Source organism: Ambystoma mexicanum, chromosome 6q (genome assembly GCF_040938575.1).
Source record: "Ambystoma mexicanum isolate Mex_15411 chromosome 6q, UKY_AmexF1_1, whole genome shotgun sequence".
In the NCBI taxonomy this organism is placed as follows: Eukaryota; Metazoa; Chordata; class Amphibia; order Caudata; family Ambystomatidae; genus Ambystoma; species Ambystoma mexicanum.
Window position 1 is genome coordinate 421,540,082 of NC_090937.1, and position 18,050 is coordinate 421,558,131.

Sequence of the window (18,050 nt, forward strand, 5' to 3'; positions counted from 1 at the left end):
CTCCACTTGTGTTTAAGGGTGATGAGGTCTAAGTCATACCAAGAGTTGCACTTGGCTTTCGGCTTCAGGCGGATCCTCATGACAGGGGCAAGTACTTCAAGAGTGTCAGAGATAGAAGAATGAAGGTTGTAATTGGCTGTGTCAGGATGTGAGTCAGCCAGAGGTGCAGGGGGGGGAGAAAGTGGCAGTGAAAGCCTCATCTGACACACGCTTCATGGGTCACATTACCGAGAAGGTGGGTGGCAGTGCAGGTGTTGGTTCAACCTGAGGGCTAGAGAGACAGAGGTGAGAGGAGATGAATAAGTGGTCACTCCAGGAGAGAGGAGTGGTGAGAGGGTTAGAGGGCGGAGGTCTGAGGAGATCAGAACATCCACGGTGTGCCCTGCAGAATGAGTCGGGCCAGAGGGAAGAATAGAGAGAGAAAGACAATCACAGAGGTTATGAAAGAGTCCAGAGGAGGGACAGGAAGCATCCAGGTGGATGTTGATGTCTCCAAGGAGGAGGAGTTGAGTGGTCAAGGCCAGGAAGGAGGAGGAGAGGTCCCCCCACTCAGGGATGAAGGGGGATATCTGACCATGTGGCCGGTAGATAGTAGCCACAGTGAGAGAGCAGTCAGGAGAGAGAGAAGGTCTGCATACCAGGCATTCAGAGAAGGAGTATACCTCCATAGGAATGATAGAGGCATGGATCCACTGCAGAAAGATCAAGGCCAAAACCCCACCGGGACGGTTGGATCTGGGCACTGAGAGTATCTTGTAACCATCAGGGAGGATAGTGCCAAAACCCGTGACAGATCTGCCTGTGAGCATGTCTCAGTAAGACTGAGAACATCAAGGTCGAGTTCTTCCAGGAGACGGCAGATGTCGGAGTGTTTGACAGCTGAATGAGAGTTGAGAGTGGCAATGTGGAGAAGGTTGCCACCGTTGAAAGACTTCCGTTGTGGGGTACAGGCCAGAGGTATGCCCTGTGGAAGTGTAGAAGAAGCCTGAGGGTGGACAGAAGAGGAAGGAGATAAGGGCAAGGTAGCCAAGGAGGAGGACAAAGGTGCCAGAGAGCTGGAAGAGGAGGGAGGCAACAGGGCAGCCAAAGAAGAAGTAGGGGAAGCCTGCGATGTGGCAGAGGGTGGAGGCAAAGGAGCTTAAAGAAGGGAAAGAATGGACAGTAGGAGAAGAAAGGAAGGTGATGATGCATGGGAAGCATCTATCAAAGAGGAGGAGGTAGGCCTGAGAGCATTGGACAAAGGCGGTGCCATTTAGGTAAACATTAATGATGGTCTTAGAGGAGTGGAAGGGGTCCAGGTTGGCCTCCCACCAGGTGCCACCATTAATGGGAGAGGAGGGAAAAGGAGAGAGCACAGAGACCTTATGTAGAGTCTATAGGTCTGGCGAAGGAACAACAAAGAGGATGTCAGGGAGGTCTGTCTGGAGAAAGTGCTGGTGTAGGTATCAGCGATAGGGAGGCCTGAGTTGGAGACCAGGATATCCCATTTGAACTTCTTCCTACCAGACTTAGTCAGAAGGACAGGATAGTCAATAGAGAAGCAGTTAGAGAAAATATGAGAGACAGAGAGCACCACAGAGGATGCAGAGGGATGGGAGAGAATAGAAAGGAGGGAGAGGCGAGAGGGGGGAACAAAGGTAAGGAGGAGGAGACACTAGGGGCGGCACAAGAGGAGGGTAAGAACAAGGGAACATGAAAGAAAAAGGAACACAACCGGGAATAACCCTGCAGAGTGGGGGCTAAGTAACAAAACAATGATCAAGGGAACCTAAGGAGAAGAGTGAAAACGCATACAGAAGTGGGCAGTACAAGTATACAGCAGTCAAAGATAGCAGACACAAGAACAGTGCAGTCAACGAAAAAGGGGGCCTAGAAGAGGAACATAAAAAGGAATAGAGCACAGAATAGAATAGGTGGTAGGATGGGAAAAAGGGCACGGGGAGGTAAGAATCCTGCAGGGAGAACAGGGGACGCAGTGAGAGAACCAAGGGTAGAAGGGGTGTGAAGCACAAGCATCAAAGATTGTGAGGGAACCACATTGGCATTGGATGGGCAGGCATGATCATAGCCAAGGATAGAAGGGGTGTGGAGAACATGCAATCAAGGATAGCAAAGGAACTATGTGGGCAGAGGATGCCAGGCATGAGTGTAACCAAGGATGGAAGGGACGCAGGTCACACGCAATCAAGGATTTTGAGGGAACCATGTGGGCAGAGGACACGCAGGTGCAAGCATAGCCAAGGATGGAAGGGGCCCACAGCACATGCTGAACCCATAGACCTGGGTCCTTTAAGGTGAGGTAACAATACTTAGCGATGGATGGAGGTTGCAGAATGTACTCAAACATCAATAATCAAACCGGCTCAGGAAGTTGGCAACACTCAGTGCTGTTGTATTTGCAATTGTCTAAAACAGGGAGTAACAATGGACATCAACAGATGTCGCAAAGCACGATCACCATGAATTTCATACAAAAACACAACTTTTATAGTCAAAATTCATCATCATTGACGTCACACTATGTGGCTAACTATAAAAACCTACTTGGGGATGTGATATGCTTACAGGCAACATCTAAATATATGTTCCATACTAACGGGGGTTGTGATTGGATCTCTAACATCATGAGGACAACTAAGTCCTCCGTTAGTGCAAGTCATCTTCATCGTCACAAAATACATGACGATTCATTGGTTATACAAACTATAGGGCTCTCTGTTACGTGGCCCTCTACAATTGGTTGGCATGCTTCTACCCTTCTGCAGTATTCCACACGTTAGCAGCATGCAAGCTGGTACCCCAGGTGCTGGGAGAGTCAGCCTGGTCATGTCTCCCCACCCAATTAGCCCACCATCTATCATCACTCTTGCCTTCAGCCATTCAATTAAGGCTTTGAACTTGGCCTTGCAGAAGCTCTCTGTGCCCGAGAATAAACGGGTGTGTGACATGGTCTTAAGTTTTGGTTTCAGTGTAGCTCGACCCAATGTCTATTTTTTATCTGACCATGTGACTGGAGACCACGTTGTTTTCGAGCTCTTTGTTGCATATAATACTATTAAATGATGAACTCTTGACTCCTCAGTGTTTTATCCCACCTCAAACAGAAGTTTGTTTCTTTCTCACATTCATGTAGCTACTTGACAGACAACCAGGTTCACGGTGGCCTCAACTCTTGGTGCTGGGCCAGCCAAGCCTTTCTTGAATTCTCCTTCGCCATCAGCTATTTTCCAACTGCGCCACACTCAAGCCCTATTCATTCATGGGGTATAAGTCTTGCTAAAGTGCATTGTGGAACATCAAGGTTTTATACATACCTATGTATTTACATTGGTGCATCACTACAATCTATTCCCTATGTAGCCAGCCTCACCATTATTTCATCTACTTGTGTTACTGTATCTGTACAAGTGTAAAATGACTTTGCATTTACTTCTGTGCTTCCTCGCACAAGCATCTTCATTTCGATCCCGAAATGTTGCTTATCTTCGACACCTCCTCTTCAGATCTTATAGAATGTCTATGTTATTTTGTCTTGTGTATCTTGTTAGGGTACGTCATTTTTGCTGTGCATGACTTCACCAGTCTTCTTTCTAATTCATTTTCACACTTCTTCCGGGTCTCTGTCTCCGACACCTCCTCTTCAAATCTTATAGAATGTCTATGTTATTTCTTTAAATCATCATGAAAAATAAGAATTAAAAACAATTAAAAAAACTATACATGCGTATTCACCATTGAGGTGTCCATATATAAGTGCAAAACATCAAATAAATAGTATGTATGTATGGGAAAATATATATATATATTTTTTTAAAACAAAAATTTGATAATCTTTTGTCAACAGTCCAATTTTCATTTCGGTGGAGCACGGCACAGCAACATGCTCCATACGCAATAAATGAAAAATGAAACAAAATTGAAGATTAATAAAAATAAAGTGAATAATGTTTGTTTTTAGTTCCTGCTACCTAGAATATACAGGACCACATCTCCGGAATCTCCTGTCCCTTAGTCTTTGCGCAACCACCACACACAACGCTGTCATCAGCAGAACTCCTTCAGTCCGGCACTCTATGGAATCTACCCCACAGGTGTCATTTTTTTGGCATCTTGTGCTCCTTATCTTCACCCCCTTCTCCAGGTCTGGGCCCTCTGACCCTGTGGCATCCTCCAAGGGTCCAGTGCTCCAAGGATCTGGCCCTGCCGGGGCCAGGAATTAGTCCTCTAGAGTAAAAGAAACAAAACAAATTAAGTACCTAGCGTAACACAATTTTCTATACCTCTTCTGTGCCAAGGCCTCAAAATAAACTTGGAATCGTTGTTATCACATGGTGGCTCCATGGGGTTTTCTTGTCATACTGGAACACCTGGAAATAGGCTTACCAACACAATTCAAAACACATGGCTAAAATACTTCCAGAAACATGCATTTTATAGAACATAGCTTCTTATCAGAAACCTTTAACATTTACCATCAACCTCACTAACATGCACATATGGACACCTTGATTCCCCTGTCATTTCAACTTTTACTCTGTACTCACCATTTCCCCTCAACCAGCCTCAACTTGTTCAAGCCTTCTCACCTCATGCTTCGGGTGGCAAAACTTAATCTGATTTACATGGACAAACTGCTCCGTTGTCACTTCACCTTTCTTTTTGACTATTTTGTACACTACAGGGGATGTTTATTCTTCCCAAAATGGTACTTGTAGACCTGATCACCTACCATGTATTCTCTTATAGATGTCTTCATATCATAATACATTTTTGCACTATGAGTAGCTCTCTCCAGATTTCACTGCACAACCGCAACTGCATGTTTTAAGTGCTTCCTCAATTCTTCTGTTATTCATGAAGCATGGAGGCATTCACAAGTGTTTGCTAATGTGTCCTGTACAGTACATGGTGTGGCAACACCATTCTTCTCCCTGTTAGTATTTTGTGAGGACTGAGATTTGTTGATTTAGTAGGGGTCGATCTAATGCCATCACTGCTAAAGTCAGCTGAAGATCTTAGTATTTTAGTTTGTCTACTATAGACCTATTGTTTCTCCCCACCCCACCTGAAGAAGAAAGTCGATACGAGATGTGCAGCTTCCTTTTCACACCTAGAATTTACCAAACCTTTCTCATCAAGGCGCTAGTGAAATGACTTCCCCGGTCTGATTCTATCCTTTGGCGTAACCCAAATCTTGAAAACATATGATTTACCAGTAACGTGGCTGCTGTTTGCGCACTGCATCCGGTGCGGGAATACATTCCACCCACTTAGACATTAGACAAACCACAGTTAATAAATATTGATTCCCTCTGGCTCATCTTTTTATAGGCCCAACATAGTCGATTTGCAAATCAGACCATGGACGGGCCAAACCTATTTCCATTAATGGAGCCCTATGCATAGGTGAAGCAGGCTGACATTGTGCACATACCAGATACCCTCTGGCGTGTAATTCAACATATTGGGCCATATGTGGCCAATAAGCATAATCTTGTCAAATTTCATAAGTTTTTGTGAACCCCTGTATCCTGCAGTTATCGAGTCATGCACATGATGTCACATTAGTCCCCGGAATGACAGTGGCCCCACCCATTGTATTTGACCTGTTACAGCCTCCCTAATCATCAAACCATCTTGTAACTTTATCTTTTTGTTTTTTAACAGTACCCTCAACTCTTCTTTTCCCTTGTAATCATTTTCAGATAGAGGATTGTGTTCTGCATCTACCAATGATTATAAAATAGGCCTAAAATTGGGTCTTCTTTTTCACTTTGATCAGATCCTGATCTGGCGTATCGTAACTCCATTGTACTACAGGCTGTTCAACTTCTTTTGGAGATTTGGAGCCTGTGATTGCATCTACCTGTATTTCACCAAGCAGGTGTTCAATGGGAAACAACTCTCCCATTACAGCTCCAATTTTGGCTAATTGATCTGCTTTATCATTCCCCTCCTTGTCCTCACCTGGCATCTTAAAATGGCCACAGATTTTCATCCAGTATATTAATAAATCATTTTCTGATACTAGTTTGTCTATGGTTTGGATCATCTTGCCATGTTTAGGTTTTGTTTTTGTTATATGTGAGCATACCTTTTGCCTTCCAGCCAGGTAAATACTCCACAAAACTGTTTTGCACATATTCAGAATCAGTCACCAAAACAATTTCTTTGAGTTTATTTTCAACTGCAGTAGAAATTGCGTCATAAATGGCAGCCAGCTCTGCTACTTGGCTACTCCTAGGTCCAATCCTCATGCTTGCTCTCGGGATGTTGTCACATTTGAAGCAGATATTTCCTATTCCTGCCACAAGCTGTTTTTTTACATTATTTTCCACGTGATATGCACACCCATCAACACACATTGGCCCTCATTACAACACTGGCGCTAAACCATGGCGCTATTAGCACCATGGTTGGCGCCGATGTTGTAACGAGTCCGCCATGGTGAAATGGGGAAATACCGCCCAATTCCAAGGTTGGCGGGGCAGTATTTCCCCATTTCCCCATGGCCCTTCCCCATTCCCATTTTTGCCCCAGAGGGCTCAATGGGAATGGGGAAGGCGGCAATTACGATACCGCAAATTGTGGTACTGTAATTGCCTCTGAGGTCCCTTTGCGGGTCCCTACTTTAACGGCTGGTCCAGACCAGCCGTTCAGGTGGGGTCCCGCAAAGGGACCTCATAGTAAGGTGCTAAGTGGTTAACGGCGCTGCAGCCTTTTACGGCGCCGTTAACCACTTAGCGCCTGGGTCGTAATGAGGCCCATTGTTGATAAATCCCTGCACACATTCTCATTAAAAGCATTGTGTGGGGATTGTTCAAATGCATTCAAATTGGATTCTATTTCTCTCTGTATATTCAGCTGCGCAATCATGCTGATCTGCTAGCCCTTGGGCAACTTGTAATTTTTTTGTTCTGCCCATATTTGACTTCCACAGGGAATCCCTGCAATGCCAACGTCCAGGAAGTAATTCTGGACTGTGCCAAATTACCTGACCTAATTCACTCGATTTGCAGAAATTGTAGGGGTTGGTGATTTGTGTCAATATTTACTTTTTCTCCCTAAATGATGGGGCGGAAATGCTGCAATGCCCAAACAGTGGTAGTAGTGCGTTTTCACATTCACTGAACTTGGTTTCAACCTGAGACAATGCCTTGCTCACATAAGCAATAGTTTTGTGATTTAAATCATGCCTCTGAGATAACACAGCTGACATGCATTGGTCAGCGAATCCTATTTCTACAAAGAAATCCTGGTTCTTTATGGGATATACCAAACATGACACCTTTATGAGACATTCTTTATGTCTAGCCACCACTTCACATTGCTCCTTCTCCCACTTCCAGGGTACACCCTGCTTCAATAATTCGGTTAGGGTTGAGTAATCTCTGCATAATTCTCAATAAATCTCCTGTTATATCATGCCATCCCTATTAAACTCTTCAATCCTTTCAAGTTAGTAGGATCTTTCAACGTAAATATTGCCTTGTGGATTCAACCCGTGCTCAGTCACCTCATGACCTAAGAAATTCACTTTCTTTTTACACTATTTTGCCTTCTGCAAAGATAATTTGGCTCCTGCTTTCTGTAACAGGTCAAGCACATGTCTAATCTCATTAAAATGACTCTTCAGATTCTCATGTTTAATCAGCACATCATCACTTCATCTACATAAACTGTTGTCCCACTTCTGCTGCATCGGGCGGGGGGGCCTTTGTAAAAAATATCCCAAATTCACTCCCACTATTGACATACCCAAAGGGTGTTCGGGACCAGGCAAACACATTTTATATGTCTTCAGCCAGTGGCACACACCAATATCCAGCTGTAAGATCCAATGGTGGTAAACACTATTGACCAATGTATCTGTGCGAGACCCTGATCAATAAATGGAAGAGGACACCTGGAAACAGGTACTCTTTTGATTAATTCTCCTAAGTCTGCACACAAACACCATTGACCGTTAGGTTTCAGCACTCCTTAAATAAGGGTATTTGAAGTGCTTTGAATGCCCCTAATAATCCCTCTCGATTCTAGGTTCTTAATTATCTCAGCTAATGATTCTAAACATGCCAGTGGCAACTGATATTGATGCACACATACTAGTTCCCTACCATGTCCCTCTGACAATGTGGCAACATGCAGATCGGCTAGGCCACAATCAAATCCTCTTTAAACTCCATAAATATTTTTATCAACTCACTCCTATCCTCTTCATTGGTACATGCATCTGCAGCCTGAACCTGTTCCTGTACCATGTTTTTAAATTCTAGAAAATCCTCCAATGGAGGAACCTCCATGCTCTCCTCTAACCGTATGGCTGTATCTCTTTGGAAAGTAGACACATTTAAAAATGTTGGAATCTTGACTTCCATTTCAACATGTTGCTTTTCCATCTTATTTCCATTTAAATCAAATAACATTCAATTATCTTGGTAAAGGCACACTACCTCATTTGATTCATGAGGATACACAGACTGAATTTTGAATATTCCTTTACATTGGGATTCCAGAAATTCTGACAACTTCCCATGCACATTCACATATCTTTCAGGGATATTCACAATCACTGCATTACTGAAATCTGCAGTATAATGCAATTTTATATTACCGTTCCTAATGATGAATTTACTTCTAAATGAATATCCTGACATCCTTTATTATCCACCATTATTTTGATGGACCCATCCCGAATATCCACCCGTGGTGTGATACGCATTCTAGCTCTTGCTGCCTCATACATTCATTTAGGCACACAAATGCAGCAGAATCCTTCATCTGCTGTTCCTTTCTGTGTTTTAACGTTATGGTAACTTGCCTGGTGAATGCAGGAATGGTAACCTTGTTCTTCACCTGTAGCTCAATTGCATATGGTACCAACTGTGCACAATGATAAGCCTGTCTCTTGTCTTCAAACTCAGGTGCATGTCCTCCTGACCTGGACCCTGGACCACACCTTGTGATTAAGAAAGTCCAACACCATATACATTCTGTGCATAATGAGATTTACCAAATAAAAATCATTCTGTGTCCCATTCACTATCCACACATTGTGACAGATAGTTTTCTGGCCAATAGTAATTTTCAGCATGCATCTTCCTGCGACTCAATTTTCTGAGTCTGGATCATCCAACCCAAAAACGTGTTCGTTTTTATTCAGACTTGTGTGATCTCATCCCTGTCAATTATTTGCTGGAGTATTTTCTCATTAATGAAACGTCTATCCTCCTCAAGTACTAAAGTGGCCTTTATTATTTTAGAATGACCATTTACACAAATAGAGATCCATGGTTCCCCATCTCCCATTTGTATTTCAGAACTGGTTGAAATGTGTTTCTCTGTGTTCATTTCCGAAATGACAGGTGGCTTGCATTTTTCTTAATTTAAGAAAAAGCGTAATGTGTTTTCATGTATTTCGGTTTGCCACTTTTTTGTTGGGGTCCAAATAAATCTCTAGAGTCTGTTCTCATCACCTCGCATTTCACCCTAACACATTACAATAACAGTGACACTAGGCACACAGCCATTCTGAAGATACACTCCCACTATATCATCTGATTTAGCCACTGTATGGCATTCTTTTATACTGTTGTTTTGCAACCTCACCTTCTTAGGCCTCAATGGCCTTTTGGCTAGGGACTATAAAAACCCCATTCACCCCATCAATGAGGGGTGACAACCACTTCAGGCAATCTCTCCCCATCAGAAATGGAATTTCACTGAGAGATGTGATCAACATCTACTGTCTCATCCTGTGTTTTCCTAACTTTATGTCAACCTCAGTGACACCTCAATAGGTATCTCCTCACCATTACAATTGTGCTCTGGGCCTTCATTTGTCTCTCTTTAATCTGTATTTGTTGGTATCTCCCTTCATTGACACTGTTCACAAACTCTTTGGACATGATTGTGGCCTGTGCACCTGTGCCAATCATTGCAAATGCATTGCATTTCCCTTCCACAGTGATAGGAGCATAATACCTTTCCTCAACTTCTTCCAACACACACAAAAAGTGTGCATTTCTGCTGATTTCAGGGCTCAACTTTCTCAGGCCCTTTTCATTTTTTGCTGTACACAGGGGCAAGCGAAATGATATCTGTCCCTCCTTTTTACCCATTTCATTTTGGGAATCTTTGTCTATTTTTCCATGTTCAGAACCCATCTGGGGTAAAGCCATTGTTTGCCCCTCTGATCAGGGACCATCAGTGTTTACACTGCAGTTTTTCAATTGCAAATCCTCACAAAAATCACGTGGTAGCTTGTCATTTTCTGGCTCAGAACACGTATTTGCATTTTGCATGGTGTCTGTCTGCTCGGTCTCTTGGAATATGTGTGGCTCAAAGTAATCTTCAGGTGACTGGCCTGCACCCTCCTTTTGAGCACTCATTTTTCCTGTCTGGATTTCATCAGTATTCTGACTATAAAGGTAGAATATTTTAACAACTAATCCCACCTCTTTATCATGTGTTTTATCATAGCATATGAAATCCTTTTTAAATCTGTCTCTCTGTTCTTTTGGATTTTCTTGTTTATTTTCTCTTTCCTGTCCTTCATTTGCAGACACTTCGATAGTCTAGTTCAACTCTAAATTAAACCAGACCTCCTTTTTATATGTGTGTGTCATTCCCCTGTCTCACTATCATTGGTGGGTATCTTCATTTTGGAATCAGCAAGCAATTCAGGACCGTTACACAAAATTAGTTCATGTGCTTCTGTATTTTTATCATCACAAGGGTCAGTACTTAGTCACTTGTTGTCAGAACACACAAGATCGCTCCTGTGACCTTCTGCACCCTCACTTGGTAGCTGTTTTTGAACTGCACATAATTTTCGTCTTTGCTCAGACAACATTTCAACCTGGGCCTCCAGGTATTGAAATCTGTCCATTTCCCGGGATTCCTCTCTTTGCGGCCTAGGCCGGTATTGGTTGAATTCACCTTGGTTGGATCTGTTTTGGTACCTCTCAGGAGAATGGTTCCTATTTGAGTTATTTCTGAACTCTTGGTTCATCGGAGGGGGAGAACGTGGATTGGCCATTCTTTGGCTCTGATCGACTGGTGGTGGTGACTGATTATAATGGCACGGGACATAGTTCATATTGTGTCTTTCATTTGCTGGTAACTGTTCCCTATGCTGTTTCCATTTTCAATAAATCTAACCACATACCGGGGTCTGTCTTGATTGCCATACACCATAGTGTTGGGGTCAAATCTGCTCTGTGCCCCCAGCATCTGGTATGGGCCATTATTTATTTTGATTGTTATTCATGCCTTACATATCGGGCCGGTATCCCACTCTAGGTCTGTCACCCAAATATCTAGGACTAATTTAATGTTCTGTATTACTTGGCAATGTGATTGGAACATAGGTGTTTGGGGTGGCATCCTCTGTGGTGGCGTGCGCCTCTGATTAGGTATCATGTTGATCCTTTTCTGATTTTGGGCTGATGAAAGTGGCATTTTGGCAAACTTTATCTCCATTACCGTTTATGTGGAATCTTTAGATTTTTATTGTGATATATTGTCTTTTTGAAAACCGTAAAAGTATGCAGTCTTAAATTCCTCAGAATTAGGATCAAAAGACACATCAAAACGGGAAAACGTCTTTTTAAATCTTGGAGAAACCGGCGAGGTGACATATCTGGCCTTGCTATTTTGTATACGCTGCTTTCTTGGCATTTTGCATTGACTGATACATTGAGAAATGGTGTCTAACCTCTTTTTCAAATTCTGCCCATGGCGGATTTTCTTGGTCATTAAGACTTCTGAAAATACTAGCATTAGCAGCATCAAGTGTTATGTGAAAGAATTGTCTATACTGTTCCCTAGGTATTTGAAGGGCTTTAAATATATCATGCACTGATTGTAAGTGGTCTTCTATACAACAATCACCTCCCTTTTTTGAACAGTTTGATCAAAGTCTTGATTGATTTGATTATTTTAATGGGGTTAGTTGGTGCAATATTCGGGAATGCATTATTCTGTCACTAATTCCTTTTCTCAGGTGGACAGGGTTGATGGTAACCAGCGGCAGGTGAATCAAACCCCCCAAATGGGCTACAATCAGGCCTAGCCACAGGTATAGCCATTGGTACATTGTTCCCTCATGCAGAGTTGGGACTGATGTCAATCCCATTAACTGTGGTGCCTTGTTTATTTTTCCCGAGATTTCAAACTAGATATTTGGTGTTCCAAATCTTTGCACCTTTTATGAAGTTGGTCTATTTCCTTACAGAGGTTAGAGTTCTCACCATTAACCTTGTTAATCACGGTTAGCATTTCATTGATTTGCATTTGGCACTGATTAAACTCTCTATCCTTCTAATCATTTTCATCTAGCATTTTGACAATTTCTTGTTCAATAGTGTGAAATTCGTTTTCTCTCTCCGTGTTATTCTTTTGAAGCGCTTGCATCTCCAAAATTGTGTCATCTTTGTCCTGTCTGATCGCGTCTATGACTCCTTTTAAATAGTTTTGGTTCCTGTTCATTCTCCTCAAACTGTCTTTTTCTCTGAGACAGCTGTTTGTCCAACTCGCTGCATTTAGACTGCATCTCTGTGTTACCTGACTCTAATTCCGATTTTAAACTCTTTGCCTGCTCACTTGCCTCATCCAAACTGATCTGTAACTTATTAATTACTTCAACATCATTTTCCTGTAGTCTCAAAGACCATTATAAGAGGAACCAAAGCTTTGCACATAGCCTTATTAAGCAATCTTTTTCAGCATTTTTGTCTGACGCTCTAAAAAGTCTCAAGAGAGGCAGACTTGGAAAAAGCGTCCTTCTTCAAAAATGTCATTTAATGGCCCTTTTTGCACCTCCCCACATATGCGATCTCACCATAAGAATGTATTTTCTGATGACCACACCCCATGGGCAAATAGCTTTGCCTACAGGTAGTTCACCAGCTCAGAAAAATAAGCTTCCATTTGGGACATAATGACACAGTGCCCAGCGTCACACTATCTCCTCACAGAATTGCACCAAATGTCTGTGCTAAACACACTTGCCACGCCCAGTAACTGCTTTACAGTTTGATCCCACAAGGCCAACGCACCAAAATATGTTAGGAATTTTGTCAGAGGGCTATTACATAACTTGGGTGGTAGTTTAGTATCATGGTAAAATAGTGGTAACGTGGAAGCACAGCATATTTATAGTAATGCACTATATGATGTGACAAGACTCCCCTCTTATATTTGTATTCTGTTTAGTGTTGACTGTAAGCGCAAGATAGCAGACTTTGCACTTGCAGGGACCTGCCCTTAACCCCCACCCCTTGGCTGTGCTGCCATTCTGCTGCATTCGACGGAGAGGGCAGGAGCCCTTTTCATCCTCCTTCCCGACTGAGCTTTAGAAGACACATCAGCATCTACGACCGGCACGCACTTCGTGCTTTTTCATCACTGTATCATTGCAGGTGAGCATGTTACATGTGCATCTGCCACCATCAACCCCCTGAGCCCTGAAGTGCACCAAGGCACCCTGCCGTACGAAGCCTCGCAGCTGCATCGCATCAACGAGCGAAGAGGCCTTCCAAAATGGCACCGTAATGTTGTTGTTTATTGTTGCTAGGCAACATGCCTAAATCAAATAGGCGCATATCCGCCGGCAGGCAGAAGCTGGCCCTCTCATACCAAGGCCAGAGAGAGTAAGGCCCTGTTTGCCCTCACCCCTCACCCCTTGGCTGTGCTGCCATTCTGCTGCATTCGACGGAGAGGGCAGCAGCCCTTCTCATCCTCCATCGGGACCAAGCTTGGGAAGACACCTCGGCATCTACGACCGGCATGCACTTTGTGCTTTTTCATCACTGTATCATTGCAGGTGAGCATGTTTCATGTGCATCTGCCACCATCATCCCCCTGAGTCCTGAAAGGCACCAAGGCACCCTGCCGTACATAGCCTTGCGGCTGCATCGCATCGGTGTATGAAGAGGCCTTCCAAAATAGCAACGTAATGTTGTTATTTATTGTTTTAAGCAACGCGCCTAAATCAAACAGGTGCATATCTGCTGGCAGGCGGAAGCCGGCCCTCTCGCTCCAAGGCCTGCGAGAGTAAGGCCCTGTTTGCCTCTGTTCACCACAGGAGGCCAGGAGCCCCTGTTTTCCAACCTCCATCCGCACATTCACTATCACCTAATGGTACAGTAAAGATAACGCTCTACAACACAACAAACAGTCTCACAAACCTGCACCCCTTCCCAACCCTGCTACGTGCTCTAAGGAGGTTGCTGTCTGTCTATATTCCAGCCAACCTGCAACCATACACATATGGTATGTTGTTACTTGACTATTCTTGCCACTCTCATGACCTTACCTGCCTGTCTCGTTCTGAACTATTACATTTGTGTTGATAGCACGCTGCATGCAAAACTGTGATTGTGAATCTAATTGCATGCTCCTGCTAGATATAACTGCTCCTGCACTGCCGTATACCATTGAATTTAGATTCTACCAGGCATTGCAAGCTTCCATAGTCACCGCTCCTCAACGCAATGTACAGCACAGTGCCACGTTACCTACAGCACTGCTTCCAACACAGCATGCATAACCACGCTGCCACTATGTCCCTCACGGCCCAAGCATGGCCAACATGAACACAACATGTGTCTATAAAACCAAACATGCTCAGTATCCTTAGAGTCATAGCTGCCCACTATGAGATATTGGTAAATGTAGCTTAACTCCTATTATGCCCTATGCCTGCGAGTGATTATTGACATCTACCATACCGCATCGACTTTGTATTCACCCTAGCTTATGCCTTTGAACCTGCCTACCACAGCACCTGCATTAAACTTGCTTTGAATTGTATTTTCCTGTGCATTTGTTCTAGCCCAATACAGTAACTCCACTGAACTATCATGGTTCTGTATGCACCCCAGTGAACTAGCCTATCTCTGCAACTGCTTTAAATGAATCCAGACCTGTATTCGCCCTAGGGCATTCTGAACCAGCCTACCACAATAACTGTTTTTAGCTAGTATTGAACTGTACTCACCCTAGCATATTTTGAACTATCCTATCACAGTAACTGTAGTATTGATTTGTAATCACCCTAGTATAGCAGCTGTATGTACTAGTATTGAACTGTAATCACCCGGGCGCATGTTGAACTTGCCTACTTCAGCAACTGCCTGTACTAGCATTGATCTGTAATCACCTAGTGTACCTTGAACCAACCTACCACAAAAACTGTGTTGTACCAGCTTCAACTGTGTTCACATTCAGCCATACTTGCCTGCCAAGTCTACCCACCTACTGCATTACTTATTAAATCTGGAACTACTTGCTAACCACCTCCTCACCTGCTGGTACTGCCTGCACACTAGCCTAACTCTACTGCGCTATGTATGTACCAGGCATTTACACAGTCCTATTAAGGACCATTCTTAACCTAATCTGTATGACTAGTCACACAAGTCTACACATTTCACTAGCTCCTGACATAGCAGCACCACTAAAAAAACATGACTCCTGCTCACTCACTTATACCTAACACTCTCATCCAGAACCTACCCAATGCTGCCAGTCCGTGTAGTCCCACCTCCAGAAACCTCAGACTCCACGCCAGGCTACCCAAATTGTTCGAAACCCTGGCCTGGTCCACTTTCCCTACTAAAACAGGAAACATTAGGAAACCATGCCCACGAACCAAACCTACCAACTTTCCCCCAACACTGACTACCTCTATCACCCACTACCACCTAAGAACCCCCAACAGAACCAACAATCCAATGCTCCTCCTAAGTACAATCTCAATAATCAATACCCACTAAAATTACCTTCTGAGACTAATATCCCACACATCAGACGTGCCTTAATAAATGCCCGCTCCATAGTAGGACACGCCACAGAAATAGCTGACCTCCTACAGCTAGAAAAATTGGATTTCCTATCCATCACTGAATCATGGCTCCACAGCGCAGCAGGTCCTGCCCTTAGCTAGCAATCCCAGAGGACTACTCAGAGTGGATAGAACTGAGACCCGAGGCGGAGGCTTCGCTATAATTGCCAAAACTAGCCTAGCCATGAGACTCACCCCGTCACACAATTCTGAATCCTGTGAATCCCTCACAGCCAAATCACCCATCACCTACACCCAAACTCTTACAATCCATCTTCTTTACAGACCCCCTGGTTCCCTGGGGTCATTCGAGGAGGACCTAACTACCATCCTCTCTGACAACTTAAAAGACACATCCCGAATCCTTCTTGTAGGCGATTTCAACCTGGGGTTCAATGACTCCAAACACCAGCATGCCTCACTAATCACTGGCTCCCTGACAGAACTAGGTTTCATTCATAAAGTGACTCTTCCTACCCATCACAAGTGGAAAACTCTTGATTGGGTAGCTAACTATAACTGCCATGCTTCCATTACCTCCACCTCTCCTCAGCTATGGTCTGACCATTACCTCCTAACCTTCTCACTCGAGGCCTTAACAACCACTCCACTTAAACACCCTCTGGCTCCCACCATTCCCACCAGGAACAAAAGAAACATTATGGCCGAAAAACGTGTCCCTCTTATTCTACCGACCGTGAACTCATTAACAGAATCCACAGATCCCCTCACCCTTGTCGATGAATATACCAAAATAATTGTTAGGCAGAAACCTGTGCAGTTCCCTTAGGGACCACTGCAAAAGATTTAAGACTACAGGTGCTGGCAGTAAACCCACTTGGTAGCAGTCTGTACCACCCAGATTTACCTGGTAGCTGTGGCTGAGCAGTCAGACTACCCTCAAGAAGAGTTAGGCAGTATGCAAAGTATACTCCGTAGGCACTCAGATACAATAATACAAGCAAACACTGACCAGAGCTTTGGTATCAACGTATATAATTATTTATTTAAAAACACACAGTTGAAACACTCCAGCACTCTTATTGTAAAATATTCTAAACACAGTGACTATTATGATATGTACACCCCTTTTTTCCCTATTAGACAATCACACTAAAACACCACTTATTTTCATACAGAGGTGAGCGCTTAACTAGATTGCACTCTAATAAGTTTGTGAAAAAGGGGGGGTGACAGAATATGAAAAGGTACACCACTCTACGATCCCAGAACACTGTTAGCAAGGCAGAGAGCAAAAAGTCACTGGTGAGCGAAAGTCCAAAGGCTGGGCCCACTCTTAGAGAGAGCAGAGTACAAATGCGCCCAAGATCACACAGTTACACTAGGCTTAGAAAGTCTTGCAGAGGGTTCAGAAAAGCGTTGAGAGAGGCTTAGAAAAGTTTAGCCAAGGTGTCCCAGGCTAACCCAGGTCCGAAAGCCGGGGGCTAAATCTACCCCGTACAGTCGGTAGCAAGGGAAGCCAGGCGGGACACGGTACCTTAAGTGGGAAGGATCCTCCAGCGGTGGCAGTTGTTCCTGGTAGTGGGTGAAAGTTGCGTCGTCGTCCAGGGGAAGAGAAGATCTCGAATTGGAGGAAAGATGAAGGTCGTTGCACTACCAGGGCAGAAACCAGCCGCGGAGTTTTCCGGTTAAAGGTGGTACCTTTGTCTCGCGGTCGTGGTAAAACGTGGTATCCCAGTTGCCGGGGTGTTTGGCATGGGCAAGGCGGCCACGAGATACGTTGGGAAAGTGAAAAGACGGTGAAACTGGTTATCCTCACCAGTTAAAGGAAGAAGACTCTCCGGCGGGAGATCTCCTCTGTCGTTGGGAAAAAGTGGTGAGACGGTCCAGCAGGGCTCCACCGGTAGTGGTGTCGTGGCAGGTCGGCTCAGCTTCTCCCTCGTCAGATTCTTAGGTCCTGTGGCGACTTCTGAAGTTCCAGTCCCCAAAGCCCTGCTTTTATGCAGCAAACCCCCATCCACTCAGCCTAGCCGTCACTCAAACATGCTAAGGGGTGAGCCGGCCGGCTCACCACTTGGGCCAATCAGGACCGAATGCGACTTGAGTTGCCTAGGCAACTCAGTCCAGGGTGCCTAAATTCCCCTCCACCCTTCCTAAGTACCCCAGACATATTGGCCCCAATTTGGAGGGCTTCTGTGGAAAAGCCCGCCAAAAAGTGGAACAAAGGGCTCGACTTGGG